Source organism: Dermacentor variabilis, chromosome 9 (genome assembly GCF_050947875.1).
Source record: "Dermacentor variabilis isolate Ectoservices chromosome 9, ASM5094787v1, whole genome shotgun sequence".
In the NCBI taxonomy this organism is placed as follows: Eukaryota; Metazoa; Arthropoda; class Arachnida; order Ixodida; family Ixodidae; genus Dermacentor; species Dermacentor variabilis.
This window is the reverse complement of record NC_134576.1, coordinates 55,885,152-55,909,014: the sequence shown is the minus strand read 5'-3', so window position 1 is coordinate 55,909,014 and position 23,863 is coordinate 55,885,152.

Here is a 23,863-nt window from a genome sequence, read left to right as displayed (position 1 = left end):
AAGGCGCCTATATATTCTAACGCCATAGGTCGCCGATCCACACTGCTCGCGTTGTGCAAGAACTGCTAGAAGAGCGTGCAGTCACTCTCTTGGAACGGCCGCCTCAATCCCCGGGCGTCTGGGGTTCGTTGGAAGTATCGCTGGCGCACCATCCCATCTATCACTCGCCCGAGGAAAGGCTTCGATCCACCATCGTCAGCGACTGAGACGTGCTGCGAGTGAATACATCCCTGATCAAGTCATTCTACACTTCACTGCCTTCCAGGATGAGCGTCGTCATCGCTGCCGCTGGGACGTGACGAGATACTAACTGAAGTTCCGAGCGTGACGTGTCCAATTCCCCGGCGGCGGACAGGGTCTGTCTGGAGTAGCGAATGATTGTCGAGAAAAATCACTTCCAGCTCATTGTCTGAAACTAAAACATTCATATAACCGTATCCGTTTGTTTCATCGTGTTCGACTCCCATAGTTATCATTGTTGAGTGCTTTGTTTTCCTTTAGAGTCAAACAAAGACTGATCACGTTGCGCGCACACTTTGGCGCGTCTTGTAGCTGCTATTACGGTAGCACACACAGTGAATATACGTGCACTGCATATACAATGCATATACAATGCGGCCAGCGCGCGCCGCCGTAGCGGACGACGTGAATCACGACTCCGCCCCTCGAGCGTCTGCGCCTGCTCGAGCTGCTGCCGCCGCACGACTCCATTGCTTGCCGCATCGCGATGCAATACGTTCCGAGTTTTCCCCTTAGTGTGAAACAGACTGTACACGCTTCTATTTGCCTTTAAGAAGATCGGTACGCTTGACGATTATTTTTATGGCTGCAATGCGGCGAAAGGTCAGCGTCTGCTTAACCATGTAAGTGACACTGAACAGGTGATTGGAAACGACATCGTATGTACCGCTGGAAAAATCGTCAGCACATACGATGCGGCACATACATACGGCACATACGAGCTAAAGCCATTTTTTGCAGTTTGCTACAAATCCGTGTTTGCCAGTTGTTTGCTTCGCTCGGCGCACCGCAGTAATCCATGCCTGTCGTCCGCTTTTTTCGTACCATTTTCTTGTGAATCGGCAGAAGTTCACTGGCGGCATCAACCCTTTCGTGTTTACATTGCTGTCGTGACAGTTAACAACATAATAATAATTTCCGGTCATCCGAAAAGGCGCCGTCGCAAACAAGAGACGTTTCACGCGCAGCGCGAACTGAACGTGGGCGCGACCGGCGGCGGAAACCTACACCCGTTGGAGACGAAATCGTGCCGCCAGGGGAGAAACGAGCGCTGGCGTCTAGGATGAAACTTGGCGTGCGGTCGTCTATAGCAAGCGTAAATACAGTACGCTTGCAACGCTATTTCGTCTGCTACCAGGAGCTCGCACGATGCACGCAACAGGAACGCACTGCCAGTACTTTTAAGTAGCGAGCGCGACAAAACCGTGAACTGGTTCTTAGGGACACCTTTACTTGCCGACTATATCAATTTTCCTTATTTTTTCTCCCTTCGTCATCGGCTCGGACATGATTCGCTCGGCGCCGCACTGCCGCTATCCCTGCGATCTGAGCCCCACGGCGCGTCGCGTGATAAAAGCAATGGAACTCGTAATGGAACATTACGATACACGGGCCCTGCATTGCCTGCGCGAAGCAAAATCGAAGAGTGTGGTGCTGACGGTGCGCGCTGGGCCGTGATTGAGGAACAAAGTGTTGACCTCCCGAACTAGAAAAACAAGGGTAGCCAAATAAGATATCTCCATAATATATCTTCCTATCCTGACTGTATGGTTTGATCAGCCGAACGAAGGAAGCGTTTAACCAGCCTAGTTTGAACCCTTCTGATTGCTGAACGGTGATCTGCGAGCTATTCACGCTGGCGATAGCACGGGGAATTCGATATCACCTTGCAAATATCCACTTGGCAGTGGCTTTGAAGCGGAGGTCATGGGAAAGCTGACTCAGCTCTTCTACCGGCCAACACAGTAAGTGCGAGAGCAACTTTGTGGACAGCGTCGGCAGCAGAGATCTAGGTAATTCCGATGAATGCTTCACGTCCGACCGACCTCTGGGAGCTGCAGGCCGGTGGCGATGAACCGCAGCGCGCAATATTCTTTCCTCTGCGTGGAATGACCACTGGTACGCTTGCACCCGAGTCTCCTCCATTTGATAGCGTAGCCTGCAAAAGGTCTACTTAGAAAGCCGGCAGGGGCGGTGCAATTCATTATCCTTCATTTCTTCGAACGCGTATTGCACTTCCAGCCGTGGTTGATACTGAAAGAGCAACGCCGCAACGCCAAGCTGACGACGAAGGCAAGTAATAGCCTCCGAAGCAACCAACGCACGCGCGCGCTACGCCCGCGTGTCTCCGGGGTCGCGCGACCGGCGCGCGCGGCCAGGGTCGCAAGCCCACAGCCAAGCCACAGCAACGGAACCCAAAGCGGACTACCCCTTCGCGGGTTCCTACGACCGGTTCGCTTTGAAGATGATTGACAGATGCGCGACGTATTCAAAAATTGCGATACCGCCCCGCTGCCTCTGACGACCTGTGACGTAATCAAAATTTTGGCCAATCATGTGAGGCCATAGGAACGGTTCCCCAACCGAACCGTTATAAGATTCGGCCCCAGCATGTATGTAAGTGTTTTGTAAGTACATGCAGAGCAAGTCTGGTCAAGATGTACTTTCTTACAATAGACAGCTGAGTGGGTTGACAAACTTTCATGCACTGACCGCATGTTCCGTTTTTCTTGCCTTCCAACGCTGTTTCATGGCACAATTGTCTGCTAAGAAACACTGAAGCACACAAAAGAAATATACATTCAGATTACAAAAGGTCCGGTGACCGGAGACAACGGATAGAACCATCGATAAGATTCGCGAAACTTCCGATCCATGCAGGCGCGTCCGACACCGAGCGATAACATTTGTTAGTCGGTGAAAAGCGGCCACCGCATAAAGATGAACAATTAAACGTGTCAATATTTGAGTTGGCGGCAGAAATGTTCACTCTTAGTAGTCCTAATAGATTATTTGTGTCTAATATTCGACATTATGTAGAATTTGCTGAATTTATGGTAAACACTTGCAATGTCAGCGCGATAGAATTATTCTGTTTTTTTTAACCGCTCATTTTTAGTAAATCGTATGCGTTGGCGGGAAATGAGCAGATCACACGCTTTTCCTCACTTTCAGTATTAACTATTAACCTGTCCCTGCATGTGGTGCGAGGTCATACTTACCATGATGTGTTCTAGTACAAAGCAGTGTAAAACATGATGCGTGTGCATGCTTTCACATTGTGAACTCTGCATTGCTATGCAATACTTTCTGCATGTCTATCTTTCGAATGCATTTATTTTATGCCCCAGTTTTAGATCAGCCTCTTTCCATTAATTTCAAGGATTCATGTCAGCATCAACATCAGCTTGCCTGTGATATGTTGTGATTATGTACAAGCTTGAAGCGGTCTTCAAGTAGTTCTGCAACAGCATGTTTGTTCTTCGCCTGAATAAACTAGAGGAGCTTTGTGACTGGATAGTGCATTTTTCTGTATAAGCGTTTTCTATAATTTTTATGCACTCTAGCAATATTGTGTAATTGTCAAGTTGAATGAATTTCAACTTTCTTGAACACAAATGCTATTTCTTTAATAATAAATAGTCAAGCACAGACACATAAATTTAGAGCAGAAGTATTTCTTTCGGTGTGATTATTTGCCACACCTGTACTGCCCAATGCTAAAAACACAGTTAACTATCAGGGGCAAAGGATCAGTTCGATCGAAACACAAGATCACTAATTCTCATTTAATAATATTGTATGAATAGCCTCAAGACATGCGAACAAACTAACCAAAAATAAAGCGCTGCTGTATGAGTACTTCTTAAGAAACACTAAGTTATTCCCGAAAAAATGGAACTTGTCGACAAAGGGAAAAAAGCTACTGAAGAACATGTTTTGCGTAGAGGCAAGTAAAATGGGCGGCTGAAAAGAAACCTTCACTGGTTTTAGCTTAAAAAATACAAATGCTACTCACTAGACTGCAAAAAAACATTGAATGACAGACTAAAAGCAAAAGCGAAGATGTCATGTGGACTTCCGTCGCAATAACGTAAAAAAAAAGCTCGCATTACTTTTCCTCTTATTCTTGGACGGCAAACGCTACACATCTCATGAGCAATCGCAGATGGCCAGCTAAGTGTTATAGCAGTCGTCAAGCTGTAAAATAACTGGGTCTTCCCGTGCGAATAGCAAATCAATAAACCTCGAGCTTTCGGCTATTTTTTACGAATGTGCGAATTTTCCTCCCGAGACGTTACAGTAACTCGAACTTCGTACTTTCATCTAACAGCAATCTGTTGGTAATAACCGAAGCATGGCTAACTGTAGACATCACTGACGCTGAAGTTCTTGCAGACTTGCCGGGTTTCCATGTCTACTATGAAGATGGCACATGTGCGGTCGGAAGTGGTGCACTTCATGCACTGAATGAAGAGCTATATTGCTCACTTGTAAGCATTTCTTCTTAGAAATCATGCGGCTCATATGGCATGTCTTGCCTTAGTCTGTTATTGGAGGCCTTCTCATCAGCTTTTCCATAACATATCTGATTTCGCGCACCAACCTAATGAAGTCCTGAGTAAAGTTACATTACTGCATCCTGCTGCACGCATCTTTTTATCAGTGAACACTTATTTGACGCAGATAAATTGGAATACTGACACGAATATATTCAGGGGCACACTTCAACCAAGAGAACATGCTGGCTTCCGAAAGTGATATAGTGGATCAATCCATGTCGTCAAATAGTTAACGGAGAAATCTGCGGAGTACAATCAATCTTTCTATATGCCTTTCACAGATTATTAGAATGCATTTGATTCAGTAGAGATGCCAGCAGTCATAGAGGCATTGCGTGTTCAAGGAATACAGGAAGCATACGTGAATATTTTGGGAAATCTATACAGATTACGCCCACAGATACCTTTGTTCTCAAAAGAAAAGTGGAAAGTTACCTTTCAAGGAACGGGTCATCTAAGGAAACACGGTCTCTCCAATGTTATTAATTCCATGCCCTGATTAAGTATTCAAGATATTAGACTGGGAAGGCTTAAGAGAGAGGATAAACGGGGAATATCTCAGCAGGCTTCGGTTTGCAGATGACATTGTCCCTTTCAATATTAATGCGGATAAATTGCAACAAATAATCAACGACCTTAACTAAGGAACTGTAGGAGTGGGGCGGAATATTAACATCAGAAAGTCAAATAATGGTAAATAGCGCGGCAAAAAACAAGAATTCAGGATTGCCCGTGCATTTCTAGGGGGTGTACAGAAGTACCTTTATCAAGGTCAATCATTCAAAGAGGACTCTCATCAAGAGAAGGAAATTTGCACGAGAATAAAAGTGAGTTGGATTGCCTGTGGCAGGTATTACCGAATGCTCACTGAGAGCGCATCGTAGTCATTGAAAACAAAAGTGCGAAATCATTGCATCCTACCGTTGCTAACGTATGGTGCGGTAACTTCGGGTCTAACAAAGAAGCTCGAGTACAACTGAAGGACAGTGCGAAGACTGACAGGACGGAAACAGTTAGGCTTGAGGTTACCAGGCCGGAAAGGAACCATGTGGACCACAGAGTGAACGGGGATAGGCAATATTGTAGTTGACGTGAATGGGGGGGGGGGGATCGAGCTGAGCAGGCCATATAATGCGTAGGGTAATTGTATAACTGGTGGATCACTCGAATTACATAATTTGTGCCAAGTGAACGGAAGCGCAGTCAAGGACGGCAGAAAATTAGGTGCTGTAATGAAATACGGAAATATGCAAGCGCAAGTTCGGATCAGCTAACGCAACAGAGATAATTGGGCGTCGCTGGGAGGTGTTCGTCCTGCAGTGGACTTAAAATTGGCTCATCAGGATGATAACCAGTGCTACCTTAATTTTAGATAATACGGCTGCAAACGTCTTCGCAAATATCTGTCTAAGCTTCAGTTTAACGCAGACTACAAAAGAACCTACGCGGATTACACAAGAGACTTCCAACATCTTGGATCTCGCCCTGTCGTCTGAACCCGAAAACTCATCGGTAACGCATCTTTGAGAAATCAGCGAACACAAGGTGGTTCACGTATGTTTCAACTTCCATACAGTACCACGTGAAATGTGCAACAAAAATCGGCGCCTGGACAAGGCAGTTAGCAAAGAACTGCACTTTTTCTTCCCATTTTTTGAAAGCACTTTTCAAACGCACATTTTTCAAGAAAATTGTACTCTCTAAAAAAATAAATCACGGTGAAACGCATAATTGCACTTACGCTCTCGCCGTAGTCTTACATTACGACTTTGGCACTCACAACAGTGAAGCCATAGCCCAGGAACACAGAAAGTATGGCGAAAAACACTGAGCAAATAGTGTACGTGTCTGCTTGTGTATAGAAGCATGACAGGCGTAATTAGTACCATTCCATTTGTACTTTGTTGCAACATTATACCCTGCTCAACATTTGCGCATTAGTAGCGGTCGCGGTGTAGGATAGAAAGGAGCCCCGACACGGGTGCTGCTCGAAATGTCGCGCACATGTTTTCTCTTTTGCTGTAGCCATTCGCACACTTCAATTAATTTTCTGTTACTCTTCTGCAAAAGCTGCGCATCAAGTGCCACGAAGACAGAAAAAGTCTCCCGTCCTTTGCCGTAAGCGGATATACCGCGGAGCACAGAACGTTTCATCAGTTACTGTTGTGATCCGCTTTTTCAAGCACGTGTATCAACACAATCTCTGCCATCGGGCATGATTAAACATACCGCACGCATAATAAACAAAGCGCCCAGCACAAAGCGTACGCATCACATAAGCTTCACTTTACCGCAGAGAGAAAGAGGGGAGAGAGAAAAAAATATTTGTTGTTGATGAGGTGAGGTCACTTCCTCGTAATTTGGTGCTTTTAGTTAAGGGCCCACATTCGGACGGGAAAAATTACACGCCGAAACGCCTGTGGGACTTGTAGAAATGATGTGTAAGCATTTGCTGCAAATCCCCTGCTGGTTCGCCGTCGTATGCTGCTGTGTCTTGTATAACTGCGGGGAACAGCGCGAAATAACTGTGAAACGGAGAAGCGCGGTTGAAACACGAGAACGTTAACCGGGACCAGCAGGCTGGGGGGCTTTTTTAGGACCCAGGGTTCCGTGAGCAGTCTCACCGGGCAGGGTCCGGATTTCATCCGGGTTTGCTGACAAGTAGCCGGCGGTTATCTGACTTTTCTAAACTTTATTGTTTCTTTCTTATTTCTTTTAATTAAATGTGTGGTTACTGACAAAGTGATGTCTGTTAATCTCCGGGCCTCAGGGCTACCCTCTCGTCCGCTTCCATTTCCCCGCAAGATCTACCAGGGGAATTCTTGCTTCGCAGTGGAAACTGTAGCGTTCCTTGTGGCTTTGGTAACTACGAACGGAGGAGTCATTCGTACGAAGGACTCCAAGGACATTCAATCTGAGCTTCCAGAAGTCTCGTTGAACTTCCAGCACATAGCCTAGGTCCAACAGTTTGGACGTGGGTGGATCCTCTGTTGTTGACCAGACCAGGCCCGCTTACAGGATCTCTTGAACTGCACTAACTTTGCTGCGTAGCCGATGAGCTCCATCGTCGCTCCTCCCCTAGCATGCTGCAAAGGCCTAGCCGGCGATGTAGAAACAGGTGCTTTATCCGAAATCCTAATAATATCTTCCCGAGCACGTGTAGTTTCCATGCACCGCTGTACCAGGATTGCAGACAATGAGAGGGTCGCGACATAAACAATCATAGCAACATTTGCAGGGACGGTTCGCTCATCAGAGACAAAGGCATGGCCATTAATATAGAGACTTGAACCCTTACCTTCACCACCCCTACAATGTTGAGGGCTGGTGGCACAGACACAGCTCTAGTTGCTGAAGATAAAGTGCCCGTTGTGGTTTACGCCGGGAAGACCATACTGCAGACGATTGCACGTCTCAGGATCAGACATGCTGTTTCTGCAGTGGAAATCATGCTGCCAACTACTCCAACTCCCCTGAAAGATTTAAAGAGGCCCAGGTCATCGAACTAATTGACATGAGGCGGTGCTCTCGTCGAGATGGTCTTGGAGAAGTTCAGAAAAGGGGGCCGGATTATCTTGGTGTAGGATCCCGTCAGTCACTTGGCATGAACTCGTCATTTTCACAGAGTAGTGCAATAGAAATAAAAAAAATCGATTAAGAAAGCATTAGGAAAGATCCTACTAAGCCTATATGACTCTTTGGTTTCAGTAATATCCACGCGGTTATCTGGTGTGTCTCAGAGAATAACAAACAGTGTACAAAATTCGGCCGCCTTATTTACAAAGTCACCTGATTGTCACACTGATCTTCCCTCTAACAGTGTGGGTTTCGCAAGACGTTCGACTTCAATACAGGTTGATCATGAATGCCGTTCTGATTCAGACTCTCTGGGCAATCGAGATCTAGGTATCGACACTCGAGTTCTTAAATGCACAAGATCGCCTAACGACAAACTGCCTAATTCTTCTAACTCTAAAACAAAAAGTGTGCGCAAGAATCACTTACGAGGACTGACTTTCTAAAAGACAGTATTCGGCACCGAGCAGTCTCTGAATATATACACAAATAAAAGGATGTTGATAGATAAGTTTTAGATTTAGATTAAACGTGCTTCCCTTCATATGTATCTTCAGTGCTCTCGCGCGTGTGCATTCACATAATCAGTGTTCCTCTTTTTTCACCCCCACTCCCCATGGCTATATAATAAGCCACCTTTGACTTCAATGAACAGTTGCAAGTAGCGCCTTGTCCTGTCTTTGTTCCTTCCTAATGTGCCGTCCCTACTAACGCTTCATCTATTGAAAGAGAATGCAACCTATTACCAACAACTTAAGGACACCGTACCAGAGTACTTTCAATCAACGTGCCCAGAGCTGAACTTCCTTTATGAGCGTCCGAACCACAGTCCCATGGAGTTCCTCGACATTTCACTAGAATTCCAAGCAGGACATCTACACTGAGGGTAAGAGCCCAGAGCAAAGAAACAATTTCTTCCCTTCACGTCAAGCTATTTCAAGACTGTAAAAAGGGCATGCCAGCATCATGCATGCATCATGCATCAGAAATCATGCCAGCATCAAAAGGAAAAAAGTTTTCAGCGGCAGTTAAGTAGGCTGAAAAATGTAGGGAAAAACATGCCATGTCAATGCTATGCAGCATAGCTGAAGGCCTCGTAGAGAAGATTAAAAGAAAACAAGAAAGCAAAAGCGGACCTGAATTTGTGGGTGCCAAAAACAATTCTACAAAAATTACATATGTGCCTGGACTGACCCACAATCTCATCAAGATTGGTAAAAGACACGGTATCCGAGTAGTGTTCTCAGCACCAAACAAGGGAAAAGGTATGTGCGCACGAGTGAACCAGGAAAAAAAGGAACCACAATGCCAGATCATGCACCAGAGCAGATACTGCGATTGTGACGCCATACTCCTGTCCTATGGAAAGCAATACATAGAGCAAACGGAAAGATGCCTTAATCTTCGAACAAGAGAGCATGCATCATCAATTTCAGGGACCGCAGGCAGCAATCTGGCCGTGCCCTGCAAACGTTGCGAAATGAACGAGAAGGGACAAGATTGATAAGCAAGCACGTGCACCCCCAAGTTTCATGAAGTGCAAGTCCTAAAAAAGAACAACAATAGGCTAACTGGGGAGATTCTTGAGGCATTTCAGATAAGTAAAACAGGAGCGCAATGTGTAAGCACACCGTAAGTCGCCCTGACAAGAAAGGAAGTGACCGTTTTGAGACAGCCTCAGACAGGTAAAAGATATGGCGACGAAATAAAGAAGAGTGGTAATTTCAATTAAGAAATCAATTGACAGGGCAGCTGCATCCTCGTGTAGTCGTCCATTCTGTGTCCGTGTTGCTTATGTTCTGCTGCTACAATACTCGAATCATATATTGACCATACCAGTTGTATTTTCATCGTCATGCTTTGTTACATGCATATGGCTTTTTATCAAAAAATGCCAATTGTCAATAATCAAAAGGAAGTATCTAATCTTCGCGCATTATTTGCTTATCATGCCGTGCCACAGGTGCTGGCACTAAATGTGTGTACTCCGATACTAACAAGAAACCAGCTGTTGAGTTTATTGCACATGCAAGGACCCCCCTCCCCCCCGTATAAGACTGTATATTTTGCTTAATCTAGAAATACGCCTCAGGATTTCTGCTGTTCACACCAATGCCCAGTTGACAAAAATGAAGAGTGCCCGAAATTTGCGTTCACGAGAACAGTGCATATAAGCGCGCCCACATTTCACGACAGCGCGCGTGTGCTCATGTAACTTTTAAGCTGCTCCTTATATTGCCCCTATCGATTATAAACACCTTCATAGCTCAGAAATAACTTCTGAAAAGCACACAAGATACGTGAGCGAGGCAGAAAGGGCCGGAACCAAACTCGCCCGCAACGCTTATGCGCGGTTCACTTCAGAACATATGCATATTGCATGAAACGAACACTTATACGCCTAGTACCACTGTCACACATTGCACGTACACTTCACAGTACACTTACGCTTCGCGAAAGTAAGAACCCTAAAGCTCGAACGTTCTGTACGTGGTGTTCGTGGTCACCAATGCGCATCGCAGCACGCAAAACAGCTCTCACGAAGACGAAGAGACGAACACGAAGACACGAATGACTGCGATGAGATGACAACGAAGCGCATCGCTACACATCGTCTCATCACTTCTGAAACACAAGCCAGTACTGCACAAACTTGCAATCTTCGTCGCGCACACCCAACACCTACGAACGCCATATGCTGAGGAGCGCGATCGCAATCTTTTCATTTTGCCGCGTGCCGAACTAGAGTCATGCTTAGAATTCAAGTGTATGCGATGGCCTTCGCGTTTGTAATGCACATGCAAACAACGGCAAAACACGAAATCGGCTGCTTCATTCCTTCCGACCCTCGCGTAAACACAACACACATCCGTCTGTTTCCTTTCGCGATCGCACGGACTGAAGAGGTCAGGAAGAGTACAGCTACTTGTTCCGTTGGACAAATAGCTTTGCAGGTGCTGAATAGCTCTTGCAATGATCACAATAAACCACACAAAAAACGAACTGCCCCTGCAGCCTAGCGGTCTAGGCCTCGCGCTCCGCTTCGCTTCGAACCAGCGCCATGTTTATGCGGTCACCGCACGGAGGCGAATGTGCACGACCGCCTCTCGTAACGTCACGTCGGCCATTACTGGTGGACCGCTCGCTTGCGGTGCGGCGTGCGGCCATGGGCGGTGTGAGCGTAAATCGGCCATTATCGCACGTGAGATGGCACGCACCACTCTCGCCTTCCTCCATTGCGAGCGCGAGAAAAGACCGCTGCATCAAGCCCGAATCTCTCTCGGCCCACTCAGGCAAGCTTTCGTTCAGGTCTACACCACACGGCGCGTGGCCACGATGTTATCGCGCTTCGATTTTATATGGAACATCACGGCGATGCCGACGGAGGAAATTCGCTTGGCATGTTCACATATGTTATCGCAATACGAACTCGAAAATGTTATGCCACCTTTCACGAGACATCAAAAGGAAGCACGTAATTCGTTTCTCTTCGCGACAACATATTTTAAAACACTACTTCGGTTAATTCCGTGCTAATGCATTTTTCAACAGACAAAATTGAGGTTAACCACCAATACCTTTACAGCGGTATGTCAGTGCAAACTTTTTACTTCACCGATCTCAAACTTTCTTCTCCATTTTTTCTTACGTTCGGTTCGGTGCATTTAGTAAAATCTATTGCAACTTCATAAGTTCAGTGTTCAGTGCTTCCAGAATAAGGCTTGAGCAAATTTCTTCAATATCTATGGCTTCATGTAGAGCCTGTGTGAGAAATTTTGGGTGGCGTCGCCGACTGCCTTACGCGGATGCCTCTTCTTTGGCTTAGCAACCCTGTGTTTGCCATAAAAATGCATTTTTTTCTTAATGCAGGAGGGTTATTTACAGATTCGACTAAAATATACTATGTATTTAAGACGCTTACACTCTACGTAAGCTCACGATCAGCAGCAGTTATGCTTGACTGGATCAGTTTCGCGAGGGAGTCTCTTGGAAACCAAATATGTATAAATATTTACCAATTTGTTTTGTTGTATACAAGGTAACTTCCTTTTATTCAGTCTTCTCTAATATCCTTTCTATCTCCGTCCTTTGTTTTATCTAACCCCATTGCCCACTGCTGATTGTAGTTCAGGTGTCGGCACACTGAGGGGCACCGCCACGGGGCAAGGCTCTGAGCGGTTAGCAGTAATTGCGTTCCTTTCCTAGCTGCTTCTCTGTATATTTCGTGCATTTCAATAAATTCGTTATCTGCGAGATTATAGTCTGTACAAAAGCACGTTTATCTAGATCAATTATTCACACGGTACCCTGATCATGAGAAGAAGAAACTTTATTGAACAATGGTCCCGCACTTTTTGTTGTGGTGGCCTCAGGTGGCGGCTCGAAGCCCTTGAACGCGGATGGCATCTTCCAAGCCACATGACGTCATGACGCTCTTCCAAGCCACATGACATGTCTTCGACAGTGAGCATGGCTAGCGAGTACGCTGTCGTTTGAGGGCCTGTTCACACACCTCTCCCGTTTTGGCTTTTTCACCTCTTTTCTTTTCACCTTTTGCTCTTCGAGGCTACGTCTTCGAGGCTAATGACCCCCATGGGCCAGTTATGGAACACATTCTTCACCGAAAATCACTCCGTGTTTATTCAATTGATGCGCCGGTTTGCCATGACACTCATCGTGGGTCGGATCTGCAATATCAACGCGAGGAAATGCAACAATGTACGGGTAAACGACAGGAGTGACTTTTACTCCTTTGAGTTGCGGCTAGAGCAGTGCGGCTTTGAACTGTCCGGTGTGCTTCAACTGACATGGACCGGGAGAATCCGACTCTCCAATAAAAACAAAGCATTGCGAGGCCGTTGACCATGGCTAGAGCAGTGCGGCTTTGTGCTCTCCGGTGTGCTTCTACTGGCATTTCTTTTACTGGCATTTTTCTTTTTTGGTAATAGTCTAGAAGAGTTGGAGAATTCGCAGTAGAGTTCCAGTGCGCGATGGGTCTTATGAAAAAATTGCACTGAAGAATATGAACAGTGGAAAGATGCTACAGCATGGGACATGAATGTGGTCCTAAGTTGTCTACATTTGCGGACACTTTCAGTAAAGCTAAGTACTTGGGTTAAAGAGTTCAGAAGCATTAAAATTAACGCCTCTCTCACTTAGGACCATGATTTATCTAGTTTCCCATCAAGCTAGGAGTATCTCCATATATCAGCTGAGGTGGCCGTTGTAAAAAAAAAGTCGGCGGGATACTTGCAGAATTTTTGAGCAACTTTGACCAATGCTTTTGGACCAGAAGTGTATTCATGCAGTGCAGGCAAGCATAGGCAGCACAAACGGCACAAAATATCGCTTTCGATTTAAGACGGCAGCCGCGCAACCCGGAATACCGCCGTAGTCGATCGGGTTATGATGGGGGGGGGGGGTCAATCCCATCGTTCGTAACCCGTTGTCAAGATTGGAGTCCGGCATGAATTAGAAGGTAGCTGGCCCATGCCGTCGTCCAACTTAACCACGCTGAGGGCGTTGATGAAGGGAAGGACTGCTTCTCATCGAGAACGAAGAATATGTGTTTATTTGCAGTATTTACATGCAGTTCAAAAGTCTAGCATGAGTGCTTGAGAGAGTACATCAGTCTAACATGACTGCTTGAGAGAGTGTCAGTCTAACATGACTGCTTGAGAGAGTGTCAGTATAACACAACTGCTTGAGAGAGTGTCTGAGCAGCCGAACAACAGCGATTTAAAAACATTTGGTCCTCCCTTGATTTCAAGGGGACGGAAACGTTCGTCCAGTCATTGTAAACACGCGGCCTCCCCGGGACGTCTTACACACACAAACGCACGCACACACACACACACACACACACACACACACACACACACACACACGCACACACAGGTTCACGGTCCGCTCCGGAATTGACGTCACACGGATTTCATAGAACTCGGAGCTGCCCCTCGCAGCGCGCCCGGAAGCCATTGTCTTGCGTCTTGGTCGGCGCGTGGGAAGGGGTCCCTGACGACGTTCCCGCGGCAACTCCCCCGCTCGCGGCCAACCTGGTTGGGGGTGTCGTGTTACGGCACAAAACCTGCTTCGTCCAACTCATTCAGCAACAACGGCGACGAGACTAGAGCGTAACTGTGTCGTTCCTTGAAAGTTGACGCCGCCGTCGTCGCAACTGGCTGGCAACACTTTCACCTCAGCTGGGCCGTTCTAAACAGCGCCTCCATGGCCCGGGAAGTCTCTACTGTCCAGCGCTGATAACCGCTGCTCAGGAAGAGAACGGCTGGTGGCCAGGGGGTGATGTCTTGGCTCGCAGTAATCACTTGTGTAATGATGTCACCACCCCAAAACATCCAACAAGGACAGGCAACTGCAAAATGGACCCCACAACATGGCTCTGCGCCGAGATGACATCATTGGCTCTCACTTTCCACCCGCTAGGCTTCAAAGAAAACATAAGTGCAGAAACAAAAAAAATGCTGCATTTCGCTATGCCAATTTTTTGAAGCAATTTCGTGCTGACAAATTCAGCAATCATGGAGTGAATCCTGCTAAATTAGAGGGAATCTTTCTTAACAAAATTAACGATGGTAACCCTAAAATTTAGGCGGGACCCTCAAACGCAGAATTCATATTAGCCTGCTCAAACCATCCGCATTGCTATGCAACTTTTCCTTCTTATATCTAACGGAGAAGTTGTACTGTTGGAAAGTGAGGCTGGATCGGAGCACGCGGCAATTTTTGTGTGACATTTGATTGAGCCACGTCAGAGGACAGTGGTCGGTCTCGAAGATGAACTTCGCTCCGTACAAGTATCACAACTTTTGGGCGGCCCAAACTAAACAAGCGCATTCCTTCTCTGAAGCATTCTAGACTTCTTCTCTTACATTTAGTTTACGGCTGGCACAGAGGATAGGATGCTCCTCGTTATCGTCGCCGGCCGTGACTGAGTACCACGCCCATACCTCTGTCGCTTGCGTCAAATTGAACTATGAATTCCTTTGTGTAGTCTGGCGCGCAAAGCACAGGACGAGAAACCAATAACGTTTTCAAACTTTGGAAAGCGTTCTCTCTGTCCTTATCCCAGTGTACGCTACTCGGTGCTCCCTTTCGAAGGGCGTCCGTTAATGGACTTGCCATTTGCGAGTAATTCGGAATGTACCGTTGATAGTACCCCACAAGTCCCAAAAATGAACAAAGGTCTGTTTTCGTGCGCGGCCGAGAAAATTCTCCAATCGTAGCTATTTTCAGCTCGGCCAGCCGTCTCGTGCCCTGGCCGACAATATGGCCCAGATAAGTAACCTGCGAACACCCAAATCTACACTTTTCCGCTTTGATCGTTAAGACGGCTTCCCTCAAGTGTGAGAACACCTGTTTGAGGTGCGATACGTGTTGTTCTCAGCTGTCCGAAAAAATTGCTACATCATCCAGATATGGCAAGGCAAACTCCTGCAAGTCTTTCAGGACAATATCCATTAACTTAGAGAAGCTAAACGGCGCATTCTTCAGCCCTAAACTGAGTGCGAGAGGGCGAAAAGTGCCTACAGGTGAGATGAATGCGGCATAGCGGCTGGCACTTTCTGAAAGGGGAACTTGCCAGTACCCCCGCACGAGATCTATAGTTGAAATGTATTTAGCAGCGCTAACTCTTTCAATTCGTTCCTCAATGTTGGGTATCGGGTACAGCTAGCTCATCCCTAGTGATGGCATTTACCTGCCTGTAGTCAACACACGGACGAGGGTCATTGTTAGGAGTTTCTACTAGTATTAGTGGTGACGTGGAGTCACTCTCAGCGGGCCCAATAACTCCCAACTCTAGCATGCGCTGTATCTCTCCCTCCATAATTTCTCTCTGTCTTAGAGGCACCCTGTAAGGCTTTGATCTTACGGGTTCGGTTGATGTCAGCTCTATTTCATGTGTTATTAGTTCGGTAATACGTGGCCGATCGCTGAATCTGTCGAGATATTAATTCCCCTAACACCCCTTTTAGCTCATCTAGCTGCTCGGATATGAGAGCGTGCGAGCTCACCGAATGTTTTACTACTTCTTCTAAACCGATTTCAGAGTGTGAGATCGCCCTATACTCCTTAAACTTGGTACTAGTGCCATCCTGCTCTTTGATGGTATAGTTAACGACTCCGCTCCGCTGTAGATACGGCTTCATCAAATTGCAGTGATATATGTTCACCTCCTTCCTGCGACCGGGCATTTCCAGAGCATAGTATCTGAAAGTTTGTGCAACACTTTACCGGGCCCGTCCCAGTGAACTTCAAGCTTGTTCTTTCTTGAAGGTCTGAGGATCATTACCTGGTCTCCGGCATTAAACGTGCGAAGCCTCGCATTCTTGTCGTAATAGAATTTGGCGTTCTTTTGAGCTACTCCCATGTTCTCTTCTACTAGTTCTTGGGTTTCGCTCACCCATTCCAGCAAATTTAGCACGTATTCACCCACTTTAAGACTCTCTCCTGTTTCCTCCCACATCTCTCTTAGCATTCTTAGTGGAGAACGTAGTGTCCTCCCATACACTAGTTCTGCTGGCGAGAACCCTGTCGCTTCATGTGGAACCGTTCGCAAAGCAAACAAAGTTGCCGACAGACAGTTCTCCCAGTCCTCCTTGTGCTCGTAACAGAGCGCACGCAAAACTTGCTTAAGCACTGAATGCCACCTCTCTACACTGTTGGACTGAGGGTGATAGACGGAACTGTGTATTAACTTCACCCCGCAATATCGCAAGAATGTGGAAGTCAGTGCGCTGGTGAATACTGACCCTTGATCCGCCTGAATTTCGGCTAGAAACCCAACTCGTGCCAACACTGTCAAAAGCGCGTCTACTACTTCGGTGGAGTTGAGCTCTTTCAGAGGGATTGCTTCTGGAAACTTTGTAGCCGGAGACAGCATGGTAAACAAGTACCTGTAACCCGATTTTGTTTTTGGTAGAGGCCCTACCGTGTCTAGCACAAGTCGTCTGAAAGGTTCCCTTATTATGGGCACTACCTTTAGTGGAGCCTACCATGTCTCTCCTGGTTTACCCGAGCACTGGCAGGCGTCGCATGATCTTACAAAGTTTTCTACGTCTTTGAAACAACCAGGCCAGTAGTATTCCATAAGCAATCTTTCCTTTGATTTGTTTATGCCTAGGTGGCGGGACCACCCATTTCCATGACAGAGACTCAAAAGGTCCTCCCTGTACTTAGTAGGTACGACTAATTGATCTGGAGTCCTACACTTTCGATCTCTGTAGTACCGATTCAACAATCCTCCTCTCTCTTGTATCGTCACGTTGCGCCTAGCAATGCCTTCTTTAGCTGTCTGATATAATCTAGATAAGCTGCCATCATTCTTTTGCTCGGCTGCCAGTGAATCTCTGTCCACACGTAAGAGCTTATCAAAGTTCTTTGAGGTCGTTGATAATAACGACTATGTCTCGCTTGCGCTTGCGTCCGCTTGCTCTTCCTGCAGGCTTGAACTTTGACAATTCTAGTGCTAGGCTCTCATTGAGCTGGTCAGCTGGCAGGCTCTCCTCAACCGTTTTTTTGTCCCTCGGGCCTAGCTCGGATTCGGGCATTGAAGTTATCTCCGTTTCTCCATCATCTGGAGCAGCTTCTCCATTTTAAGCCGAAAGCGACGCGATTTTACAAGCTTGGCCGCGGGTCAATGCCTGTACTATGCCCTCGCCCAGTTTAAGCCCTTTGTCACGCAGTAACTGATTCGAACGATTCGAAAAGATGTAAGGGTACTGCAGTGACAAAAATTTGGAAACTGCAGCTTCAGTCTCTAGCTCTCCGAATGGTCCACTGATTTTGACTTTGGCCATGGGCAGACACACGCTGTGTTCTTCTACAACCTGTTTAATCCATGCTACATCTCCGGTGAAGTCATCTACCGTCACATAAGACGAATGGACAATGTCCATCGTGGTGGCACTGTCTCTTAGCACTCGGCATGGTTTGTCATTAACTTGCAGATCGTGAAGATATGGGCTTAAAAGTTTCATATTCTCGTCTTTTTCATCTACGTAGGAAAAACTACGCTAGGCTTTCCGCAGTTCACAGCGATATGTCCCAGTTTGTGGCACTTATAGCAGCGGATCAGTCTACAATATTCGAATTTTCTTTTCTGCTCTTTTTGTACGGTTTCCCCGTTAGCTTTCTCCTCGCTCTTTTCTGCGGGCTTTTCCTCCACTTCCACTGGCTCTTATCGTCTAGTCTGCGAATCCTTTATGAACGGAAATGGTTTCTGCGGTCCATTTGACCGTCCCAATTTCCGTCCTCGGCGTTCAACTTTCTACGCTTTGCGTACTCCGGCTAATTCAGCCCGCCTTTCCACAGTGTTTACATTCCCTCTGTCTTGCACCCACAGTTTCACAGCTTGGGGGATGCTTTTGTAAAACTGCTCTAGACACATGCATTCAATGATCATGTGTCTGCTGTCGTACGCTTCCACGCTTTTCAGCCACTCGACTAGGTTCACCTTTAAGCCGTATGCAAACTCTGGTTACCCCTCGCTATCTTTCTTGCCTGTGCTCCTAAACCTTTGCCGAAAAGCTTCAGCTGACAGGCGGTATTTCTTCAGGAGACTAGCCTTAACTTTTGCATAATCATAAGCATCCTGTGCACGCAGTCTGGCGATTACTTCCACCGCCTCGCACGGCAACATAGACAGCAACCGCTGTGGCCATGTACTCGGGCCGAAGTTCATCTTCTCGCAAGTCCTTTTAAGATTGCTTAGGAACAAGCCTATGTCGGTCCCGACCTCATATGGCTTTAATAGCCTGTCCATGCGGTATGATTCTGCCTCATTTGATCGTCCCAGAGCCCCTTCATTCTTTTGAGACAACTCCAAAGGTTTGCTTTCAAGTTCAAGATGCATTTTTCTTCACTCGCGGTCTTTATCACGTTCGTCTCTCTCTCTCTCTGTCACGTTCTTCTTTCTCTCTTTCCCGTTCTTCTATGACCCGTTCTTCTCTCTCTCTTTCCCGTTTCTCTCTTTTCTTTAGAAGTTCCAATCCCATTTCAATTTCTTCCTCACTGGCCTGTTCGGAAATTAGCTCCAATGATTCCGCTTTTAGCATTTCTTTGCGTACATCTAGGCCCAGTTCCTCACCAACGATCAAAAATTTGTCTCTCAGCAGTCTCCTTTACTCCGTGATTGCTGCGTTACTGCCTCGTTCCTGCTCGCTAAATCTAGCTAGGAAAACACAACCTAGCTAACACTCAACAATCTAGCTTCCCTACGGTTCTAAACAGAACAACCACAAAATGAAGCATAGAGAGTCAAAGCAAGAACCAAGCAGTCACCGCAGAAAAAGTACGACGTCGCAAAGTCCATCCCAGCGCTGTCAGCCAGTTGTTATGATTGGAGCTTATTCCCATCGTTCGTAACCCGTTGTCAAGATTGGAGTACGGCATTAATTTGAAGGTAGCTGGTTTATTTACAGTATTTACATGCAGTTCATCAGTCTAGCATGACTGCTTGAGAGAGTACATCAGTCTAACATGACTGCTTGAGAGAGTGTCAGTCTAACATGAAAGCTTGAGAGAGTCTATCTAACATGACTGCTTGAGAGAGTGTCCTGAGAGGCGGCACAACAGCGGTTTAAAAACACTCGGTCCTCCCTTGACTCCAAGGGGACGGTAACGTTCGTCCAGTCATTGTAAACACGTCGCCTCTGCCCGGGACGGCTTACACACACACACACATACACACACACACACACAAACACACACACACACACAGACACACACAGGTTCACGGTCTGGTCCGGAACCGACGTCGCACGGATTTCGTAGAACTCGGAGCTGCCCCTCGCAGCGCGCCCGGGAAGCCGTTGTCCGGCGTCTTGGTCGGCGCGTGGGAAGGGGTCCCTGAAGACGTTCCCGCGGCAACTCCCCCGCTCGCGGCCGATCCGGTTGGCGGGGTCGTGTTGCGGCACAAAGCCTGCTTCGTCGAACTCATTCAGTAGCAACGGCGACGAGGCTAGAGCGTAACGGTGTCGTTCCTTGAAAGTTGACGCCGCCGCCGTCGCAACTGGCTGGCAACACTTGCACCTCAGCTGGGCCGTTCTTAACAACCGTGACATCGACGCCCCATTTCAAACGACAGCACCGGCGCCGGTCCTGTCGTTTGTGTTCTTCTTGAGGCCTGGTCTTCTGCGCCTTGCGTTTACTACTTCAAGCATGAACCAACTAGACCAAGCAAGAGTTTTATTTGACACGCGTTAACTGCTCACACTTCCGACGGCGCGTAGCAACGCAAGATCACAGCTCGCGCCCATGAGCTCCAGAGACCTGATTGGAGAAGGAAAGGGAGATGGGACACCAAGATGGCAGCACTTCCGGCTTCAACAACGGTGCGTCAGTGCCTCTGCTGGCCGTTTCCTTGCTTCATGGTTGGAGCAGATGGCTTAGCAAGTTTGTTTCAGTCTGCCGCATTTCCCTTAGCTAGTACGAAATTGCAGAATGTCCCCTTCTATTTTTTCATATGCTTCAACCCAAAATCCAACACAATTGCAGCTAAGCTAAAATGAAAACGCAGAATAATGCAGCGTATTAAAGGGCCCCTCATCAGGTCTATCGATGCGGAAATGACAAGTACAGCGAATACAATGAGCGCCAGCAATGGTGGCTGCAAAGTGTTACACCTCTGCTCGCCGCAAAAAGAGCTGAAATTTCGCACCGAACGCCCTGTTCGCGGCCTCCACGGTCCCAGCCCGAGTCGACGTCAATCGGACAACTGCGCCTACGTAGTTCGCCATGCTGTGACGTGGCTCACAGTGGCAGCTGACTTTGAGAATTTTGCAATATGAATTTGATGTGTTCCTTCATTAGATGAATCAAAGTTTGGAGAAAAAAGTTATCCTGATGCACGCACTGTAGGAATCGATGTAAGCGAAGCTTTCAGCGCTGGATACTTTGATTGACGATAATTACCAGTGATGCTGACGGCTAAAGCTCAATTTCTTCAGCGTTTAGGCTAACACGAGAGCGGTGAGTTGATGTTAAACGTAATCTTGCGTGCACCACTGCTGTTTGTTTGCGTAGTACAAAAAACACACAGGAAGAGCTGTTTGATGGAGGCGTTCCTGTGCTCCATATTTCATAACCTGAGAAGGTAGAGCGTGGTCATTTCCTTAAATGGCATATCGCATTGTGGCAGAAGTATCAAACTTGAATGGGATTAACGGGCTGTACTTGCCAAAATTACACCAGGATTATAAAGCACGCCGAAGTAGCGGACTCCGGAATAATTTTTACACTACAGACTTTTAGCGTGTCCGCTATTCCGGCAAACCGGGGCGGTTTGGGCGGATTACCGGATGGTCGGGGGCGTAAACATGAGCGGCCGGAGCGGTGCAGCCGCCTGGTGTTCTATAGCTCAATCAGACACAGAGCTAAATATGCACTAACCTACTTTATTCTGCTTCGCTGCTGGTGAAAATTTCCGGCAGCGGCGCAATTGTGTTCACAATTACGCCACTGTCGAAAACTTACACCCCAGCTAACAAGAATGTAGTAATTGGTTCTGTGTTTAGGTGGTTGAAGTTCGCACCACCAGCTCGCGCTATACCAACCTGACCGCTCACGTTTACGCCCCCGACCATCCGGTCGCGCAAACCATCCCGGTTTGCCGGAATCGCGGACACGCTAAAAGTCTCTACTGTGAAATTCTTTAACGTGTCCCTAAATCTAAGTGCACGTGCGTTTTCTATTTAGCCCCTGTAGAAACGCGTCTGCTGCGATTGGAATCAAATCCATAATCTCTAACAATGCTATAGCCACAAAGCTAAAGGAGCAGGTACGGAAGTGTCGGTTTGATGGTTAACCGCTTCCGTAGTGTCTCCTGGACCCTGCGGTGCGCTTTAATTAATGCGGCTCTTCTTCTGTACGCACTGCGTAAGTTGCCTGCTTGCCATATCTGCGTGGCGTTTATTTTCCAGAAATAGCACCAACATATTGTACGGAATCTTGAACTTAAGCTTATACTGTTTTCCCGGAACCGCTGTCGTATAGTAGTGGGGTTTCCTTGCCTTCTCACGTCACCTACCCGCCCCCCTCTCTTATTTGTGAACTGCCCATTCTCCTCCCTCTCCTTCTTCAGTTCTATCTGCGTCCGCTGTCGCCTCGCACATTAGTAGAAAGGGAAGCGCTGCCGTTTCTGCAATGTTTCTGAGGGGAGCCACGAATAATTACAGCTGTCAAGCGGCTAATTATGGCGATGGCCAGGGAGGGCCAGAGGTCATTGTGCACATTTGACGTGGTGGGGTGAAACCGAGTTGCTCCCTTCGCCTTTCTTCAGTTACTCGCGCCTGTTATCGATAAACACGCTCTGAGCCACCCCCGACGCCATCTGCACGGCTGCAGCCTGCAGCAGCAGCAGCAGTGGGAAAGTCGAAAGAAGAGGCAAGCAAAGCTTCGCTTTAATAATAAAACTTTGTCCTTGTTTTACTTGATACCATAGCAAGAATGATGTACTTCCGCTTGGTCTGTTTGTTCCCATGTGCAATCGGGGGCGCATAGAGAGAAACTATGTCATTTTCTACCACGTTCCAGCGCGCTATCATGCTTTGTCAGCTGCTTGCGTCTGCCTCAATGACTGTTGGTGTAGCACTCACAGATACAGCTCTACCAGGGTGCTGTGAAAATCGTCCGCTGCGCGAAACAATACAAACGAAACATTGGCGTTGCCAGACGTCAGTACGTCGTTGGAACGTCTATTACGCGTTACGTGATCCTTCAGCTGCGGTAAGGGCGAACACAGGGAAGGAATAAAGCTAGCGGAGGCTAGACGGGAGAAAGTGGAGAGGGCTTCTATGTATGCGGTGATGCTCGCGTACTGAAATCATGGGCCTGTTGCACTGAACTGTTTCTTCCTCGGATTTTCTTTAACCCTTACCTCTCTGTCCTCTTTCTAACCTATATCTCCAAACCCCAGTGTAGGGTAGCAAACCGGAGACTAATATCTGGTTAACTTCCCTGCCTTTCCTCTTCTTCTCTCTCTCTGCTATTATAGAAACAATAGGGAAAAAACATTAAACTTAGTTCATTAATAGCAAAGGTAGATATATTTAAGTGCCGCGAACCTATGATTTCAACGATCTCACGAGGCTAAGCATCGCCGCCAACACAGACATTCTCTCCACTCCACACCGGAGCCGGATGATCGTTTGAAGAATGCGTCACAGGCCTCGACTTCTTGTTTTTATCTCCTTCGCATTTTTTCACGAGCGAAGCACGTTGGCTGAAGGTCTCGAGAGCGAACGACTGCGTTTGTCACGTTTTGCGCAGTGGATATCTTGCGCGCTCTGCCCGACAACATTTGATTAGCGCTATATGTCAGTGCCATAACCCTGAGCACAATGACAGGCGCGATAGGATGGAAGAGCACGACAGCGACACTGCAACACAGTAGACACCTGGGCGATAACAGCTTTCGTTGTCAGGTTCGGTGTTGAACACATCTGTTTTTTGCCAGCCATTTGTTACGAATGAATTCATATAAGTCAAGCATAGAAATTTTCGTGGAGGTTCCTACGTATCTACAATACCTTAAGGTAGGCTTTGTGAGACGTCCAGGAATAGCTGCGTTTGCAATCGGTCTTTGGAGCGTCACATGATACAGCATGCACAAACAGTCAGAGGAATCACACAATGCAACGTACCTCAGTCTCAAAGGCAAACTTATGCACGCAGTGGCAGTAGGC